At 38.8% G+C, this 6,857-nt stretch overlaps 1 long non-coding RNA gene across 1 annotated transcript in view; it reads right to left on the reverse strand.

The window, feature by feature from the left end:
* LOC131532889 (uncharacterized) overlaps positions 1 to 4,028 on the reverse strand; it is a 59,379-nt gene extending 55,351 nt beyond the window's left edge. The window contains exon 1 of the long non-coding RNA XR_009268991.1: positions 3,838 to 4,028. This is a non-coding gene — a long non-coding RNA (uncharacterized LOC131532889). The remainder of the gene's footprint in view (positions 1 to 3,837) is intronic.
* Between the last annotated feature and the right edge of the window lie 2,829 nt (positions 4,029 to 6,857).

Consider the following 6,857-nt stretch of genomic DNA (forward strand, 5'->3'; position numbering starts at 1 on the left):
GGGTCTGTAAATTGTTCATTAGAGCTTGGTATTTTTTGGACCACATTATAATGAGGCCTATTTACAAATGCATAAAACTAATAGCTCAGCGGAGGAGCAATATCTACAGTATATGAATATATTTTTTTCATAATATTGTTTTATCAGATGATAAATGCAATACAGACTGATATTCACATTATCTTCAGCAGTCACCTGACAGTTTTGGTTAAGGCAATGTGTATTGTGCTCCACATTGAAACTCATTTAAAATTCCAGAGAATGTGCGAAAAAAAATGAGAAACTCTGTGGGATGCCATACTATTTCTATTCTCCATCCTTTCACAGATATATTTAGACCCATTTTACCCCTTTTTCTGTAACCTACTGGAAAAACTTGCCTGTGGAAGAATCACAAATCCTTTTATACGAATCCCATGAGATTATATTCACAAAGAGATGTTAAATTCACAGAAAGGTCCACTTTACTATTTTATAGTATTATTGAGCAATATTCATATCCAGGCATTTAGTTATAGCCTTACTTGGGACTTCATTTTTGCAAGCTTTTTCAGACAACAAATCTGCAGAAAATTGTAGTCGCATGAAAATTATTCTGATCTCTCAAAAGTCACAAAAATTCAACTCTGAGTTTGAATAAAAATCAATAGCACAGAATTCCTACAATCTTTTGATGAAATGCAATCACACTTTAAATCTATTCTCCATCCAAGTAATTTGTTCAAGCTTTCGCTCCACTAACTAGTCGAGAAATGAAGGCTGAGTTTAAAAAGAAAAATAATGCCGCAAGGAAAACTGCATGATAAAAGGAACAAACTTCTGACTTTTCAGTGACTTTTAGAAAGCATTCTTATTTTATTGAGTTTTCTCGCACAGATTAGAAACACTGGGTCAATTATATAATGAGAAGAAAAAAAACTAACACCAATCTGGCTTTCGCTCTTTTCCTGAAAGACATCTGTCTGCGACACTGATCTAAGACATCTGTCTGTAGCTTGAGCTGATAGCATCTGTCTTTAATGCTAAACTGGCTTTCGTCTTATTCAGAAAGATCATTACTTATGTGATTATGCAAATGAATTTGAATATGGCAGGGCTGCTGCAGTGCGAGTCTCACGTTTTTAAGTGTCAGATCTTCACTAGAAAGACATAAACTTCTTGAAGTGCTGCTCTTTCTCAAGGGAGTTTCTTTTCTGGCCCTCTGAACCACCAATTAAAAGGCAGATAGAGTTCAGCTAGACGTTTTATGTCTCAAATGTTTTTCTTTAACAGCAGGCTTATATCCCAGCAGGAAGTTCAGATCGCACAATACATCTGATAGTCGACTTGATTCTTGATTAAAGGAATTTGCTTTTCTTGTAAAATTGGCCAATTACAAGTTTAATCCCATGAGTTTTAAAGATCTAAACATCATTGCCAAATGACTTATATATGCAGCATCACCAGACATTGCAGGTTAATTCATGATTGTATATATTAAGGCTGTCAATTAATTACAATTTATTTTAGTTCAATTATATGCAGATTAATAGATTGAGTAGTTGAAACAACAACAAATCAGTGGGTCTCATTCACTAACAGTGAATGCTAAACATGAATACTAAAGCATATTTGCAGCCTGAACTGAAAAAAAAAAAATTTCACAATTAATTACAAAGAAATTGCAAGTAACACTCTGAATTAAAGTGACAAATTTTTTTGAAAGACTGAAATAATATTTTCTTGTAAAACGTACTCCAATAATCTTTTATTTACAACTGCAAAAAATTATTTTTACATGTTATGTAAAATCTGTTGAAACGTTTCCACAAAGAAATCACAATTCATCATTTATTTACTATATTTATTTATCTTTTTTGCAATATTGGGTTGAAAAAAAGAAACCTCTCATATTAAGAAAAAACCATTACATTATTATATATGACTAAACAAACTCACTTTAAAAAAAAAATTGTTTCTGTTAGATTATTTTTGTATGGTTCCCTTTATTTTCTTTCTTTATTGTTTGTATAATCAACTGCGCTAAATCAACATGTTAAATTCACAGGCCTAGAAGGTATATTCATGACACAGATAATTTGCTTTTAGCCCAAAATCCCAACATCTCTAGAGAGAATTCAACACAATTTGATGAAAAAAAGATAAAAGCCAAGCCTCGTCGTGATACATGTTCAAACTCAATATCTCACCACATTATGAATGTAGAGCGGTGTTTACTGAACAACCTTTGATTATTTCCCCACACAAACCTAGCATTCCAACATTGCCTTCTGCCATCCTGTCATTGGTCCAAACTAAAGCTGAGAGTAATTCACCAGCAGATCAACAGCGGCCTGCATATTTTCATTTCACATTGAAAAGAGTTGAAAAAAAACCCACCACTGATTTCCATATCAATCACGGTAACCTGTTATTTCTCGATGTACTTGTGTGTGCGTGTACGTGTGATTCGTTTCGCACAGCTCCCCAGCGTTGTATTATTGGTATTCTTTATGATTCCTCCACTGCTGGTGTCGCCCTGTGTTATGTTAGGAAATGTAAAGTGTTATGGTTTCACCCCCCCACCCCCACCGCCAACAAAGGTACATCAAATCTTTGTGAAGGATCTTTGAAATGGAGAGAGGTAAGCGCCTGAGGGAAAGGTTTTCCACTGCCATGAATTTCAATAAAGACGCAAGGGAGAGACACGGTACAATCAGTACTACTCCACAGTCCATTTCTGCCTAATCAGGTCACATCGAAAATAACATTGTCGGATTAATATTCTCTCCCTCAATGTCCAATTACTGCATATTCCACAAAAAATTCCAATTATTATCCTTATCATTGCGGTTTCTTATCTGTCTTTGCGTGCCAGCAGGCCACGTTCCTCACCCTTGAGGTTTCCACTACTGATTAGAATGTGAGATTACTGTCCTGAAAACACCACACAGACTCAAACATCATCAAGAGCCATAAGATGGACATAAATCGTGTTGGCGGGTGACGTACTGATCATTTGTGGTCATCTGTTGGTGAAAATGCGAGCATAAAATCAATGTGCCCACCTCAAGCGTGCTGTGTGCATAGAAAGGTCGTTTCATAACTGAAATGCAACAAAGGCACAGGCAAATCAATCTCTCTGTTGAAAGTTACGCAATACAACTCAATGAACCTGTCTCTGAGGGAGGCGAAATATGGAAATCAAAAGGTTCGCATTTCTCTGGTATATGATGTTTTAAAAGTTAATCAAAAGGGTCTTTTTTTACTATTATGAATTGTTCAAAATGTTATTCTTGGTTATTTTTGATTCGCACAGACCTGGGAAATGACGGCTGTGTTTAAGTAGCTACGGTTATTTGGGGTGTAGACTTTTGGAAGTGAGAAATTATCATATTTGAGAGTGTGAAAAATCAATATTGAATCACAGGACACATAATCTGACATCTCAATGCTCAGTCAATGAAGAATCAGGCAATGGGCTTCTTAATGTCATATTACAGTATATTTAGTTATATTATGCATCCAAATTTTAATTGATGTCTTTTAACTTCATTTTATACATGCAAAATGTATTTCATGTAGTTTAATTTAACAGTTTCACCATAGATAGTGACATGAATCTATTCCATACTGTGTGATGTGGCATTGTTGGACTTCTCCAGGATAAAGGAGGAAAGTTGTGTCAGTTTTAATGAAAACTGATTACATTTTATTCCCAGTCTTCCTAACGAATGCAATACAAACTTGATGTGTCACTTTTCAGAAAGAATTAATCATTCTGTTTGTTATTTACATTCTAGTTTAAATTAAATTGTCCTCATAAATCTTAAATCCCATAAATCTTTCACCACTCACCACTGTTCCGAGTGAATGAGTCCTTCCCCTTTGAAGCTTCATAAAGTTGTTAGGCTTTGTTTGTATGGATTTCTCTTCTCAGGGGTGTTGGTGAGTGTTTCTGAAAATATATACATTTTTTACCTGCTTGAATGTCAACTAATAGTAAAACCAAGGGCTAAACATGTTTGTATATCCAGGCTGAGAAGCACTATAAATGCAAATTGAGGGAACAATGTAAATACCATCACATTTGCATCAAAAGGCAGACTGAGCGCAGCACTTAATTGGAAAATTAATAGATTCCACATGATCAGTTCCAATCAAAGAGACACCATTTGATCAAGTGTTGTTTCAAAATTGCTATGTTTTTATACAGAAAATTAATTGAAGAAAATTTTTAAAAAAACTTTTTTTTTTTTTTTTTCTGAGTGTTTTATGTATGTCCAGTATTTATTTATTTTGTTACTAGGTGGTCAATATTGTGTAATTGCATGTCTGATCACTATATTGCTTAGTGTAGCAGGTGAATGGGGATGTTGGTCTGAATTTACTGGTCAAATTAGCATGAGAGCATAATCCCATGAAAGAGCCAATGGAAGTTCTGTGATTAAATGTACAAACAATGCGCACATTAAAGAACATGGACGCAGCCAGATCACTTCTATAATAACCAACACAATCTACCAAGAACAGCGCAAATTAGATGGTTTAAGACATACTTTTTGGGGGGGCATTAAATTATGGCACAAATACCAGTAAATTGACTAAAGCAAACCTTCGTAAATCATGTTGCGAGATTCATTTAAATACTCCCCTTTAAATAAATTTTGCATCTGAAAGGGAAACTTACGGTGGCCCAGTAGTGCACAACACAACATATAGGACTAATTTTCTTGTGTTGTGCTAATTTCAGTGTTGTGGCTTGATTCCATTGTGTTGCAAATTGTTTCCGTTGTGTTGTGCTAATTTCATTATGTTGCGGCTTGTTTCCATTGTGTTGTGCTAATTTCATTATGTTGCGGCTTGTTTCCATTGTGTTGTGCTAATTTCATTGTGTTGCGGCTTGTTTCCAGTGTGTTGTGGAGATTTCGTTGTGTTGCACACTACTGGGCCACCGTACACTCTAAAGAATGCTGGGTTAAACACAATGGGTAAAATATGGACAAACCCAGCAATTGAGTTGTTTTGACCCAGCGGTTGGGTTACTACCCAGAAGGTTGAGTTAAACATTTAACCCAACTGCTGGGTCAAAACAACCCAATTTCTGAGTTTGTCCATATTTCACCCAGCACTGGGTTCAATTTAACCCAGCATTTTTTAGAAACTCCTACAAATGCATATGCAATAAGGTCCGTCCACACCTTTTCAGTGCTAATTTTTCACTTTGTGCCTTTAGTAAATACTGCCAGTAGTTTTTTTTTTTTACGCCAAAAGAGGGTTTGCACTGGCGCAAGCTGTTAGTAAATCTGGCCCACAGGCTCATGCTGGATAGTGTAACTTGCAGTACTGAGACTACCAAAAAAAAAAAAAAAAAACAGCAGTTGAACCTAGTTGGCTGGCTATACTGCACACAATTCCCTTATCATCTCTTTGGCATTGACTTACAATGGCAGTTTGCTATAAAGGGATGGTTAAAATGTCATTGAGAATAATGAGTCCAGCACCCGTCTCTTCCATCCAGGTGCACTGCCAGCAACTGTCTCACTCCAAACCCATCACTCCCCTGTTGATCACTCTACTGGATGAGTCAAATAAGAGGTTCACTCAGCTTGAAGCTGAGAACACAACAAGGTCCCAAGGGAGGGGAAAAAAAAGACAGATTGCTAAGAAGTCAAAAGAAATGCTGCAGGTAACGGAATAATTGTTGCAGCTGCAACTTCGTTACATTTACTTGAGTAAATTTTTTGAGTAACTACTACTTTTAGAGTATATTTAAAGATGGGTACTTTTACTCTTACTCAAGTACATTTTTAGTGAAAAAACAGTACTTTTACTTAGTTACTTTGGGCAACGCTCCTCTCGTTACTTTATCTTAATGGACTACAAGTTAAAAATTCTTCAATTTATTGAAACGCGCTGTCTACTTTTCTCTGGGCAATGAGCGATGCCCATCCGCGAATGATTAATTATTTTGAGTCAATTCTGTTCAAAGGCTTGATCAAACGTTTGCGAATCAGTTTGAATGATTCGTTCAGTTCACTGCAGCACGCCCTGAGTCGTCTGAGCTCCAGGACTGCCCACTTGACGGCCAACGCTTCCTTCTCGACCGTGGCGTAGCGACGTTCGGCGGGGGTCAGCTTTCGACTGATGTATACGACTGGGTGTTCTTCGCCATCCGTAACCTGGGAGAGGACGGCTCCCAGCCCGGTGTCGGATGCATCCGTCTGTAACAGGAAAGGGCAGCCGAAGTCGGGGGCTCGCAGGATGGGCTCGGTCGTGAGTGCCGCCTTAACTCGTTGGAATGCTTGGTCCGCCTCGAGGTCCCACGGAATCTTCTCTGGCTGCCCCTTCCGGATCAGGTCTGTCAGGGGAGCAGCTAAGGAGGAGAAGTTAGGGATAAAACAGCGGTAATAGCCTGCCAACCCCAAAAAGGCCCGTACCTGAGTCTTGGTAGTGGGACGCGGTGTAGAGAGGATGGCCGCCACCTTCTTCTATTGAGGTCGGACTACACCCCGACCCACCTGGAAGCCCAGGTACTTAGCTTCGAATAGGGCCAGGTGACACTTCCGGGGGTTGGCAGTTAGTCCAGCCCGGCGGAACTCCATTAGCACCCTCCGCAACCGGTCGAGGTGTTCTTCCCAGCTCTCGGCGTGGACGATGACATCGTCTAAGTAGGCCGCCGCGTAGGTCTGGTGGGGCCGCAACAGGACGTCCATCAGGCGTTGGAAGGTCGCTGGGGCCCCGTGCAGGCCGAAGGGGAGAACCCGGTATTGCCAGTGGCCGCTAGGGGTCGAAAAGGCTGTCTTCACTTTCGCAGTCTCGCTTAGGGGCACCTGCCAATACCCTTTTGTGAGGTCCAGGGTGGATATGTACCGGGC

Source organism: Onychostoma macrolepis, chromosome 24 (assembly GCF_012432095.1).
Source record: "Onychostoma macrolepis isolate SWU-2019 chromosome 24, ASM1243209v1, whole genome shotgun sequence".
Lineage (NCBI taxonomy): Eukaryota > Metazoa > Chordata > Actinopteri > Cypriniformes > Cyprinidae > Onychostoma > Onychostoma macrolepis.